Source organism: Pseudorca crassidens, chromosome 9, assembly GCF_039906515.1.
Source record: "Pseudorca crassidens isolate mPseCra1 chromosome 9, mPseCra1.hap1, whole genome shotgun sequence".
Taxonomy (NCBI): domain Eukaryota; kingdom Metazoa; phylum Chordata; class Mammalia; order Artiodactyla; family Delphinidae; genus Pseudorca; species Pseudorca crassidens.
Genome location: NC_090304.1, coordinates 55,933,455 through 55,945,823, shown reverse-complemented (window position 1 = coordinate 55,945,823; position 12,369 = coordinate 55,933,455). Strand labels below are relative to the sequence as shown.

The window sequence follows — 12,369 nt, the reverse complement described above, 5'->3', positions numbered from 1 at the left end:
GAGCCTGTGCAGCCCGCCACTGCCAGGGTTCCATGATCCAGAGACAAGTTCCTTGGGAGAACACACGGTGCGCCTCAGGCTGTTGCAATGCCACGCTGGCCTCTGCTGCTGCAGGCTCACCCTGCATTCCAATTATAACTTCCGTACCTCTCCCTCCCCCTAGGCCTGAATGAGCAAGAGCCTCCTAATCAGCTATTGCCTTAACCAGGTCCTGTCTGGGTGGGAACAGATGCCTGAGGGCAATCTACACACAGAGGTGGGGCCTAAACCAAAGCTGAACCCCAGGAGCTGTGCGAACATAGAAGAGAAAGGGAAATTTCTCCCAGCAGCCTCGGGAGCAGCAGATTAAATTCCCACAATCAACTTGATGTACCCTGAATCTGTGGAATACCTGAATAGAAAACAAATCATCCCAAAATTGAGGTGGTGGACTTTGGGAGCAACTGTAGACTTGGGGTTTGCTCTCTGCAACTGACATGTTTCTGATTTTTATGTTTATCTTAGTATAGTTTTTAGCACTTGTTATCATTGGTGGATTTGTTTATTGGTTTCGTTGCTCTTTCTTCTTTTTTTATTATTATTTTTATATATTTTTTTGCTTATTATTAAAAAAATTTTTTTTCTTTCTTTTTTCTCAATTTTCTTCTGAGCTGTATGGCTGAAAGGGTTTGGTGCTCCGGCTTGGTGTCAGGCCTGAGCCTCTGAGGTGGGAGAGCCGAGTTCAGGACACTGGTCCACCAGAGACCTCCCAGCCCCACGTAATATCAATTGGCAAGAGCTCTCCCAGAGATCTCTGTCTCAACGCTAAGACCCAGCTCCACCCAATGGTCAGCAAGCTCCAGTGCTGGATAGCCCATGCCAAACAACTAGCAAGACAGGAACACACCCCACCCATTAGCAGAGAGGCTGCCTAAAATCATAATAAGTTCACAGACACCCTAAAACACACCACCAGACATGGCTCTGCCCACCAGAAAGACAATATCCAGCCCCACCCACCAGAACATAGGCACCAGTCCCCTCCAACAGAAGCCTACACAAGTCACTGAACAAACCTCACCCACTGGGGGCAGACACAAAAACAACGGGAACGATGAACTTGCAGCCTGTGAAAAGGAAAACCAAACACAGTAAGTTAAGCAAAATGAGAAGACAGAGAAACACACAGCAGATGAAGGAGCAAGGCAAAAACCCACCAAACCAAACAAATGAAGAGGAAATAGGCAGTCTACCTGAAAAAGAACTCAGAGTAATGATAGTAAAGATGATACAAAATCTTGGAAATAAATGGAGAAAATACAAGAAATGTTTAACAAGGACCTAGAAGAACTAAAGAGCAAACAAACAATGATGAACAACACAATAAATGAAATTAAAAATTCACTGGAAGGAATCAATAGAATAACTGAGACAGAAGAACGGATAACTGACCTGGGAGATAAGATAGTGGAAATAACTACCACAGAGCAGAATAAAGAAAAAAGAATGAAAAGAATTGAGGACAGTCTCAGAGACTTCTGGGGCATCATTAAATGCAGCAATGTTCAAATTATAGGGGTCCCAGAAGAAGAAGAGAAAAAGAAAGGGTCTGAGAAAATATTTGAAAAGATTATAATTGAAAATTTCCCTAATATGGGAAAGCAAATAGTCAATCAAGTCCAGGAAGCACAGAGAGTTCCATACAGGATAAATCCAAGGAGAAACACGCCAAGACACATATTAATCAATATATCAAAAATTAAATACAAAGAAAAAATATTAAAAGCAGCAAGGGAAAAGCAAAAAATAACATACAAGGGAATCCCTATAAGGTTAACAGCAGATCTTTCAGCAGAAAATCTGCAAGCCAGAAGGGAATGGCATGATATATTTAAAGTGATGGAAGGGAAAAACCTACAACCAAGATTACTCTACTCAGCAAGGATCTCATTCAGATTCGACAGAGAAATTAAAACCTTTACAGAGAAGCAAAAGCTAAGAATTCAGCACCACCAAACCAGCTTTAAAACAAATGCTAAAGGAACTTCTCTAGGCAGGAAACACAAGAGAAGGAAAAGACCTACAATAACAAGCCGAAAACAATTAAGAAAATGGTAATAGGAACATACATTATTGATAATTACCTTAAATGTAAATGGATTAAATGCTCCAACCAAAAGACATAGACTGGCTGAATGGATACAAAAACAAGACCTGTATATATGCTGTCTACAAGAGACCTACTTCAGACCTAGGGACACATACAGACTGAAAGTGAGGGGATGGAAAAAGATATTCCATGCAAATGGAAATCAAAAGAAAGCTGGAGTAGCAATACTCATATCAGACAAAATAGACTTTAAAATAGAGACTATTACAAGAGACAAAGAAGGGCACTACATAATGATCAAGGGAGCAATCCAAGAACAAGATATAACAGTTGTAAATATTTATGCATCCAACATAGGAGTACCTCAATACATAAGGCAAATGCTAACAGCCATAAAAGGGGAAATTGACAATAACACAATCATAGTAGGGGACTTTAACATCCCGCTTTCACCAATGGACAGATCAACCAAGATGAAATAAGGAAACACAAGCTTTAAATGACATGTTAAACAAGATGGACTTAATTGATATTAATGGGCATTCCATCCCAAAAGAACAGAATACACTTTCTTCTAAAGTGCTCATGGAACATTCTCCAGGATAGATCATATCTTGGGTCACAAATCAAGCCTTGGTAAATTTAAGAAAATTGAAATCGTATCAACTATCTTTTCCGACCACAACGCTGTGAGACTAGATATCAATTCCAGGAGAAAAAACTGTAAAAAATAGAAACACATGGAGGCTAAAGAATACACTACTAAATAACCAAGTGATCACTGAAGAAATCAAAGAGGAATTCAAAAAATACCTAGAAACAGGGCTTCCCTGGTGGCGCAGTGGTTGAGAGTCCGCCTGCTGATGCAGGGGACACGGGTTCGTGCCCCGGTCCGGGAGAATCCCATGTGCTGCAGAGCGGCTGCCCCTGTGAGCCATGGCCGCTGGGCCTGCGCGTCCGGAGCCTGTGCTCCGCAACGGGAGGAGCTGTAGCGGTGAGAGACCCACGTACCACACACACACACAAAAAAACCTAGAAACAAATGACAATGAAAACACGATGACCCAAAACCTATGGGATGCAGCAAAAGCAGTTCTAAGAGGGAAGTTTATAGCAATACAGTCCTACCTCAAGAAAGAAGAAACATCTCAAATAAACAACCTAACCTTACACCTAAAGCATTTAGAGAAAGAAGAACATAAAAACCCCAACGTTAGCAGAAGGAAAGAAATCATAAAGCTCAGATCAGAAATAAATGAAAAAGAAATGAAGGAAACAATAGCAAAGATGAATAAAACTAAAAGCTGGTTCTTCTTTTTTTTTTTTTGCGGTACGAGGGCCTCTCACTGTTGTGGCGTCTCCTGTTGCGGAGCACAGGCTCCGGACGCGCAGGCCCAGCGGCCATGGCTTACGGGCCTAGCCGCTCCACGGCATGTGGGATCTTCCTGGACCGGGACACGAACCCGTGTCCCCTGCATCGACAGGCAGACTCTCAACCACTGCGCCACCAGGGATGCCCTAAAAGCTGGTTCTTTGAGAAGACAAACAAAATTGATAAACCATTAGCCAGACTCATCCAAAAAAACAGGGAGAAGACTCAAATCAACCAAATTAGAAATGAAAAAGAAGTAGCAGCTGACACTGCAGAAATACAAAGGATCATGAGAGATTACTACAAGCAACTGTATGCCAATAAAATGGACAACCTGGAAGAAATGGACAAGTGCTTAGAAAAACACAACCTTCCAAGGTTGAACCAGGAAGAAATAGAATATATAAACAGACCAATTACAAGCACTGAAATTGAAAATGTGATTGAAAATCTTCCAACAAACAAAAGCCCAGGACCAGATGGCTTCACAGGCGAATTCCATCAAACATTTAGAGAAGAGCTAACAACCATCCTTCTCAAACTCTTCCAAAATATAGCAGAAGGAGGAACACTCCCAAACTCATTCTACAAGGCTACTATCACCCTGATACCAAAACCAGCCAAAGATGTCACAAAGAAAGAAAACTATAGGCCAATATCACTAATGAACATAGATGCAAAAATCCTCAACAAAATACGAGCAAACAGAATCCAACAGCACATCAAAAGGATCATACACCATGATCAAGTAGGGTTTATCCCAGGAATGCAAGGATTCTTCAAAATACACAAATCAATATGATAAACCATATTAACAAATTGATAAAAACCATATGATCATCTCAATAGATGCAGAAAAACTTTTGATGAAATTCAACACCCATTTATGATAAAAACTTTCCAGAAAGTAGGCACAGAGGGAACCTACCTCAACATAATAAAGGCCATATATGACAAACCCACAGCCAGCAACGTTCTCCATGGTGAAAAACTGAAACCATTTCCTCTAAGATCAGGAACAAGACATGGTGCCCACTCTCACCACTATTATTCAACATAGTTTTGGAAGTTTTAGCCACAGCAATCAGAGAAGAAAAAGAAATAAAACGAATCCAAATCAGAAGAGAAGTAAAACTGTCACTGTTTGCAGATGACATGATACTATACATAGAGAATCCTAAAGATGCTACCAGAAAACTACTAGAGCTAATCAGTGAATTTGGTAAAGTAGCAGTGTACAAAATTAATGCACAGAAATCTCTTGCATTCCTATACTAATGATGAAAAATCTGAAAGAGAAATTAAGGAAACACAACCCAATCCAAAAATGGGCAGAAGACCTAAAGAGACATTTCTCCAAAGAAGATGTACAGATTGCCAACAAATACATGAAAGGATGCTCAACGTCACTAATCATTAGAGAAATGCAAATGAAAACTACAATGAGATATCACCTCACACCGGTCAGAATGGCCATCATCGAAAAATCTACAAACAATAAATGCTGGAGAGGGTGTGGAGAAAAGGGAGCCCTCTTGCACTGTTGGTGGGAATGTAAATTGGTTCAGCCACTATGGAGAACAGTATGGAGCTTCCTTAAAAAACTAAAAACAGAACTACCATAGGACCCAGCAATCCCACTACTGGACATATACCGTGAGAAAACCATAATTCAAAAAGAGTCATGTACCACAATGTTCATTGCAGCACTATTTACAATATCCAGGATATGGAAGCAACCTGAGTGTCCATCTGCATCTTTATTCCTGTCCTGCCCCTAGGTTTGTCAGAACCATTTTTTTTTTTTTAGATTCTATATATATGTGTTAGCATACAGTATTTGTTTTTGTCTTTCTGACTTACTTCACTCTGTATGACAGACTCTAGGTCCATCCACCTCACTACAAATAACTCAATTTCGTTTCTTTTAATGGCGGAGTAATATTCCATTGTATGTATGTGCCACTTGTTCTTTATCCATTCATCTGTCAATGGACACTTAGGACATGCATTGGTTAACTAGTCTGTTCTTCACTTTTACCTTCCTAAATTTGTATCTATTATCCCCCCCCCCAGAAATAATCAGCACTTTAATCTTTTAATAAAAAATAAATTTATTTATTTTTGGCTGCATTGGTTGACTAGCTTCTTCTTCACTTTTACCTTTCTAAATTTGTATCTACCCCCCCAGAAATAATCAGCACTTTAATATTTTTTAAAATAAGTTTATTTATATATTTATTTTTCGCTGCATTGGGTCTTTGTTGCTGTGCACAGGCTTTCTCTCGTTGTGTTGAGTGTGGGCTTTTCTTCATTGCGGTGTGCGGGCTTCTCATTGAGGTGACTTCTCATGTTGCAGAGCAAGGGCTCTAGGCACGTGGGCTTCAGTAGTTGTGGCACATGGGCTCAGTAGTTGTGGCTCGTAGGCTCTAGAGCGCAGGCTCAGTAGTTGCGGCACATGGGCTTAGTTGTTCTGCAGCATGTGGGAGAAAAAATCATATGATCATTTTAACAGAATGCCAAAATATTTTGATAAATATCACCATATATTTTTGATTTAAGCAAATCTTAATATGTTAGTGAATATTGATCTCAAACCAACAGCCAGTATTCTATTTAGCAGTTAAACATTAGAATCATTTTCATTAAAGTTAATAATTTGAGTGTCATTACTATTATTTAAAATTTTCCTAGAAGTGCTAATCAATGCAATAATGAGAAAAAGAAGTGAAGGAGGTATAAATATCTGACAGGAAGAGACAAAATTATCATTATTTAAAGATTATAAGGTTGCTTAAAAAACTATTAGAACTAGTGGGAGAGTTCAGAAAGATTGGCAATTATGACAGAAATATTTAAAAATTAATAGTTTCCTTATGTATCAACAATAGTTAGTTAAGATAATGAAAAAAAGGGTTCATATCATGGCAATCAAAAATAAAATCAGGGCTTCCCTGGTGACACAGTGGTTGAGAGTCTGCCTGCCGATGCAGGGGACGTGGGTTCGTGCCCTGGTCTGGGAGGATCCCACATGCCGCGGAGCGGCTGGGCCCGTGAGCCATGGCCGCTGAGCCTGCGCGTCCGGAGCCTGTGCTCCGCAACGGGAGAGGCCACGGCAGTGAGAGGCCCGTGTACCGAAAAAAAATAAATAAATACAAGTAAAAAAGTAAAATCAAAGTAATAAAGATAAATGTGCCAATCTCAAAATTTTGCCATGGAATCTAAAAGGAGATTTGAATAAAGGGAGAGACATTCTACATTACTGTACTGGAAGATTTAATATTATAAAGATATTAATTTTCCTCAAGCAAAGCCTATAAATTTAACAAAACCCCAACAAAAACACCTGGAAGTTTTTTAGAATGTGAAATAAATCTATTTTTTAGTTTATTTAAAAAAATCAACAAATGAAGAAAGCAAGCACATCTTTAGGAAAAATAGTAGTGAAAAGGCCTTTTCCTATCAGATATTAAAATAAGTCAGCAAGATAGAGTAATTAAAATATTACTGTTCTACGTAAAAAAATAGCTCAGAAATATATCCAAGTACATATTAGAATTTAGTATATAATAAAGCTAGTGCCTCATTCATTGGGGGGGGGAGTGTTAAGATGACAGTCTAGGGGACTTCCCTGGCAGTGGAAGTGAAAGTGATTAAGACTCCATCTTCCAGTGCAGGGAGCAGGGGTTCGATCCCTGGTCAGGGAACTGTGATCCCACATGCCACGGTGCAGCCAAAAGTTTAAAAAAAAAAAAAAAAAGCTGTCTAACTGTTAAAATAAACCCAAACTCACACAGTACACTAAGATAAATTCCAGAAGGATTAAAAATTTTAACGTTAATAGAAGAAAATACACGGGAATATTTACAAAATTTGGAGTAAGGAATGATTTTCTACACATGAAACTAAAAACAGAAAGTATAAAGGATGATAGAGATGATTATATAAGGTATAAAACTTTCATATAGCAAGATTTACCACAAACCAAATTAAAAGACAAATGACATTGGAGGAAAGTATCCTTAACCAAAGGTTTGTATCCTTAGTGTTCAAAGACTTTCTTCAAATCAATAAAAGAAAAATGAAGATACACAACTGACCAGGAAAGGTATTTGACATAAGAAAAATCCTCAAATGCTCAATAAACATAAAAAGTTCAACTTCACTATCAGTCAAGAAGTGCAAATTTAAACCATAAAGAAAAAAATAAGAATAAATATATCCATAATTAAGAGGAGTTTGGAGATTCAGGCCCTTTCAAACATTACTGGATATATAAACTTATACAGTTCTTCTAGAGGGTATAAAAGCCATAAGACAGGATTTACTCTTTAGTTTAGGAATGCTACTACTAGGAATGTACAGCAAAAAAATAATGTTACTACTAGGAATGTACTGCAAAAAAAAAAAAAAAAATATATATATATATATATCTCCTTAATATATAACATGGCACTCTCTATAATAATAAAGAATTGGAAACAACCTAAGTGTCCAAAAACAAGGGATGTATGCAGCCGTTTCAAAAGACGTAGAAGAATATTTAGGAACAAAAAATATTTCAGGAAAGATATTTAAAATAACAAAGCAATCATGAAAATGCAGCCAGTAGGGGGAAAGAAGTTGTAACTTTGACAACCTGACACCAGAGTTCTGGTAAGGAGGGACTATTTTGATTTAGCAGAATAACTTATCTCTTTGTAGTTTAGAATAAAGCAGAAGCAGCATTGAATTGCCTTGTGCAAAAGAGGATGGGAACTGGAAATGATTGCTTTGGAGTTTATAGCTAGAGGGGGTTGAATTTGGAAAATGAAAAAGATATTCATTACCTTCTCAGGGAGAGAAGCTGGGCAGCTGTTGCTGCTGTACTGCCTCTGGAGGGATGGTCAATGAGAATTTTCCAGTGATATGAATGACTAATGGACTCTTAAAAGAACTGCTCTCTTAACATGCAGTTTCAAGTTATTCTCTAAGCTGAGCTTCAATATAAGCCATCCTTTCTTGCTCCCAAATTTTCCCTAAAAGTTTGCCAACACACCACCTTGTTTAGGCCATATTCTGGGGAGAGAAGGGGTTGGGGAAATGAAGAAGGGACATTTCGTGCCCAGAAAGTGAAATGAGCGGTGCAGATCAAGGCAGAAAATCAGAGCTAGAGGTAATCAGAAGAAACATATCCCCACCATCACCTCCACAAAACCCCCCAAGAACCCTCAGAGGTATTGGTAGGGACTTGGGCTTCACACCCTTTCATAGGACAGAGGTTTGAGCAGAATTCTTTTCCATCTCAAAGGTTGGGGAGACCCATAAAGTACATGCGATGAAGAAACTCAAGAGAAAATTCTTTAGAAGGAAAGACAGTATGCAAAAGTTACTTAAGATGCTAAAATTATGAGCATTATTTATTTTCCTCTTTTGCTCACCTGTATTTTGATTCTTCTATAATGAATCCATATTACTTATATAATTTTTAGAAATAAAAGTGTACTGAGGGAATACGTAGATCTACCAGAAAGCTGACTGGTGGTTGCCAGGGGCTGCAGGAAGGGAGGAATGGGAAGTGACTGCTTAATGGGTGTGGGTTTCCTTTTGGGGAGATGAAAATGTTTTAGAACTAGTTAGAGGTAGTGGTTGTACAACATTGTGAATGTACTAAATGCCACTGAGTTGTTCACTTTAAATGATTAATTTTATGTTATATGAATTTCACCTCAACAGAGAAAAATGAAAAAAATCTACTGAGGAGAAAAACATACAACATAGATCAGACTCCGTCACTCTTCTGCTTAAAATACTTCAGGGACTTCCTAACTCTTTAGCATGGCAAACAAGGCTCTTCACGTCCTGGCCCTGCTGCTGCTCCACCACAGCTACCCCTTCCTATACACCTTATTCTCCAGCCATACAAAACCATGTGCAGTGCTCTGAAAGGACCTATTCTTTCCTGCCTTTGTGCCTTTGTATGGCTTTGCTTTTCTTGGAATGCCCTTCCCCTAGTTAGTTTCCGCTCAACCCTCAAAACTCAGCTAAACATCTCCTCCTTTGAGAAGCTTTCCCTGATTTCATAGTCTTGGGTGCCTCTTCCCTTACACCCCAAGAACCTTCTGGACATTTCTTTATTTTATCAGTGTAGGTGATTGTGAATCTTTGGAGGATGGGGCCTGGGCCTTTCCTCTCTTTAGCTTCAAAAGTTGGCCCAGGACAGAAGCCACAAGAATGTAGAATGAATAAGAACAGACTTAAAATCACTGAAAATAACAACCTTTTCTAATGTAAACGGGTGGTTACCCTGGGCATGGAATTGAAAATGATTCAGAGATGTTTAACTGGCCTACTATGGTATTTATCATAGAGGAAGAGGATATCTTTTCTTTTTCCTTTTTATGAATTATTTAGGAATTGAAGTATGATAAAAATTCTGAATGATAGGTTAATAAAAATGTCAATCTAATTAGCAAAATGGTCCCACATGGGGGATAGAGGGTTGCAGAATACTGATGGTTTTAGGAAAATGCCTAAAAACTCAATTACTCTTGCAAAAAAAAAAAAAAATCCAAAAACAAAAGAACCATGATAGGTAATAGATAAAAAGAGATTTTTTTTTTTGATACCTTGACTCAAAACTAAGATATAGTATTGCTATCTTAGGATGATTTTTAAAAATACCTAAGTCTTATAGGATTTTTTTTTTTTTTTTTTTGCGGTATGCGGGCCTCTCACTGTTGTGGCCTCTCCCGTTGCAGAGCACAGGCTCCGGACGCGCAGGCTCAGCAGCCATGGCTCACGGGCCCAGCCGCTCCGCGGCATGTGGGGTCTTCCCGGACCGGGGCACAAATCCGTGTCCCCTGCATCGAAAGGTGGACTCTCAACCACTGCGCCACCAGGGAAGCCCCCTTATAGGATTTTAAATGAACCTAAGTTCCTAATGAAATCATGGATCTAGGCAAAAAAATCATCAATGGCTGCTAAAACTATTAGGTAAAATGTTGATGAGGAACATATGTATCAGACTGGCAGCCGCTGAATCCACTGTTCAATCTTAGCGTTTACTAAAAGCAGGACAGTCAGACATTAATTACCTCCTGATAAAATGCAGTAGGAAGTACACTGCTTAAGAAACAGTCTTGCCAAAAGAATTGAACCTGAATTTAACATCTCTAATCATCATGTTGTGAGAAATATAAAGGAAATAGGAGCATGTTAAATGACCCCATTGAGGTATGAGAAATCAAATCAAGGAGATGGGAATTTGGGACTTCCCTAGTGGTCCAGTGGTTAAGACTGTGCGCTTCCAATCCAGGGGACACAGGTTCGAATCCTGGTCAGGGAACTAAGACCCTCCATGCTGCAATGGTGTGGCCAAAAAAAAAAAAAAGATGGGAAATTCTATAAGACAAATGACAATTTCTTCAATGAATAAGTTGTATGAAGAAAAAGGGAGGGGAAAATCAGAATTCAAGGAAACAAAGATTTGAGACATAAATTTTGAATAAACAAAAAGATAATTTTGAGACAACCTAGGAAAATTTACATGGATTGGATGTTGATATTATTAAGGAATTATTGTGAACTATTATGTCTGATAACAGTGATTATCACACCATTGTTCTTTTTTCTAAAGTTTATTTTTTATTTTATTGAGGTATAGTTGATTTACAAAACACCATTATGTTTTTTTTTAAGTTCTTATATTCAGAGATTGAAATGTTAATGGTGAAATGATATGAGGTCTTGAATTTGCATTAAAATGCTTCCTAAAAAGTGTGTGTTGGGGTAGATGAAACAATAATGCAGAATATTAATAATTGTTGACTCTGGATGATAACGGGCACATGGATTCATTATACTATTCCTTCCCCTCTCGTGTATGTTTGAAATTTTCCATAAGAAAAACTTTTAAAGAATAAACCTAACATTCAACAGCCATATGGCAATGTTTATAAGCCCATCTACTTAGCCAAGACTATGTCACGGGAGATGGCATTGTTGGACCAATGGGAAGATCTTAGGCCTTGGAGTCAGAAAGTTCTGGGTTTGAATTGCAGCTCTGCTACTTACTAACCCTGTTAGGTAGGGCAAGTTACTCACTTCTCAGAATCTGTTTTCTCATCCGCAAACAGGGATAATATTACCTACTTCAGAAGATTTGCAGAATAAGTGAGATGATATACAGAGTGTCCATCACGTGCCCCTCACAGAATAAATACTCTGTGAATGTTAACTACCTTATACTAATCCAATTATTTCCTTTATTGTTTTTTTAAAATAAATTTAAGTAATACTCCCCCAATTTTACTCTCCAGAGGAAGGAACCACTGTTAACAGTTTGGTGTTGGTATCTTTCTGGGCTTTTTCTTTATATCTATAAATATATATAGGAATATGCATCTACATACATACAGTGTGGGTTTTTTTAAAACAAAAATGGAATCTTATATTACATATTACTTGGCAATTTACTTCTATCACGTTACAATATATAGTGTGTCTCTTTTTGTCAGTTCATGTGGCTCCTACGTGTGATTCAATCAGTGTGCCATTCATATGCCTTTATTCCCAGGTATGAGCATTTCTGTGAGATAGAATCCTACAGAATTGTTAGGTGGAAGAGTGTGTGTAGTGCGTATCTTTATGGTACTACAGAATGGCCCTACTGCCCTTCTACAAGTTACTGAGTTACTTTCACATGAAGACCTCAATATTATCTATTTTCTATACATTTCTAAGTTGCATTCTGGAAGATATGCCCTTTCTGGTACCACTTATTTCTCAACAGGCACTGAAAGTGTTCAGAGAATAAATGTGTTTGATTAGCAAAAATCAGCCTCATGGAAAATAGTCAGGCTCCATTCTGCTATTTGTTCCTGTTAGAGAATAATGCAATGCATACTGTTTTCAAGGTTGAATGTAG

At 38.3% G+C, this 12,369-nt stretch overlaps 1 long non-coding RNA gene across 5 annotated transcripts in view; it reads left to right on the top strand.

Moving 5' to 3' along the window:
- Positions 1-12,369, top strand: part of LOC137230656 (uncharacterized) — a 96,766-nt gene that overhangs the window by 27,273 nt on the left and 57,124 nt on the right. The window lies entirely within an intron of this gene.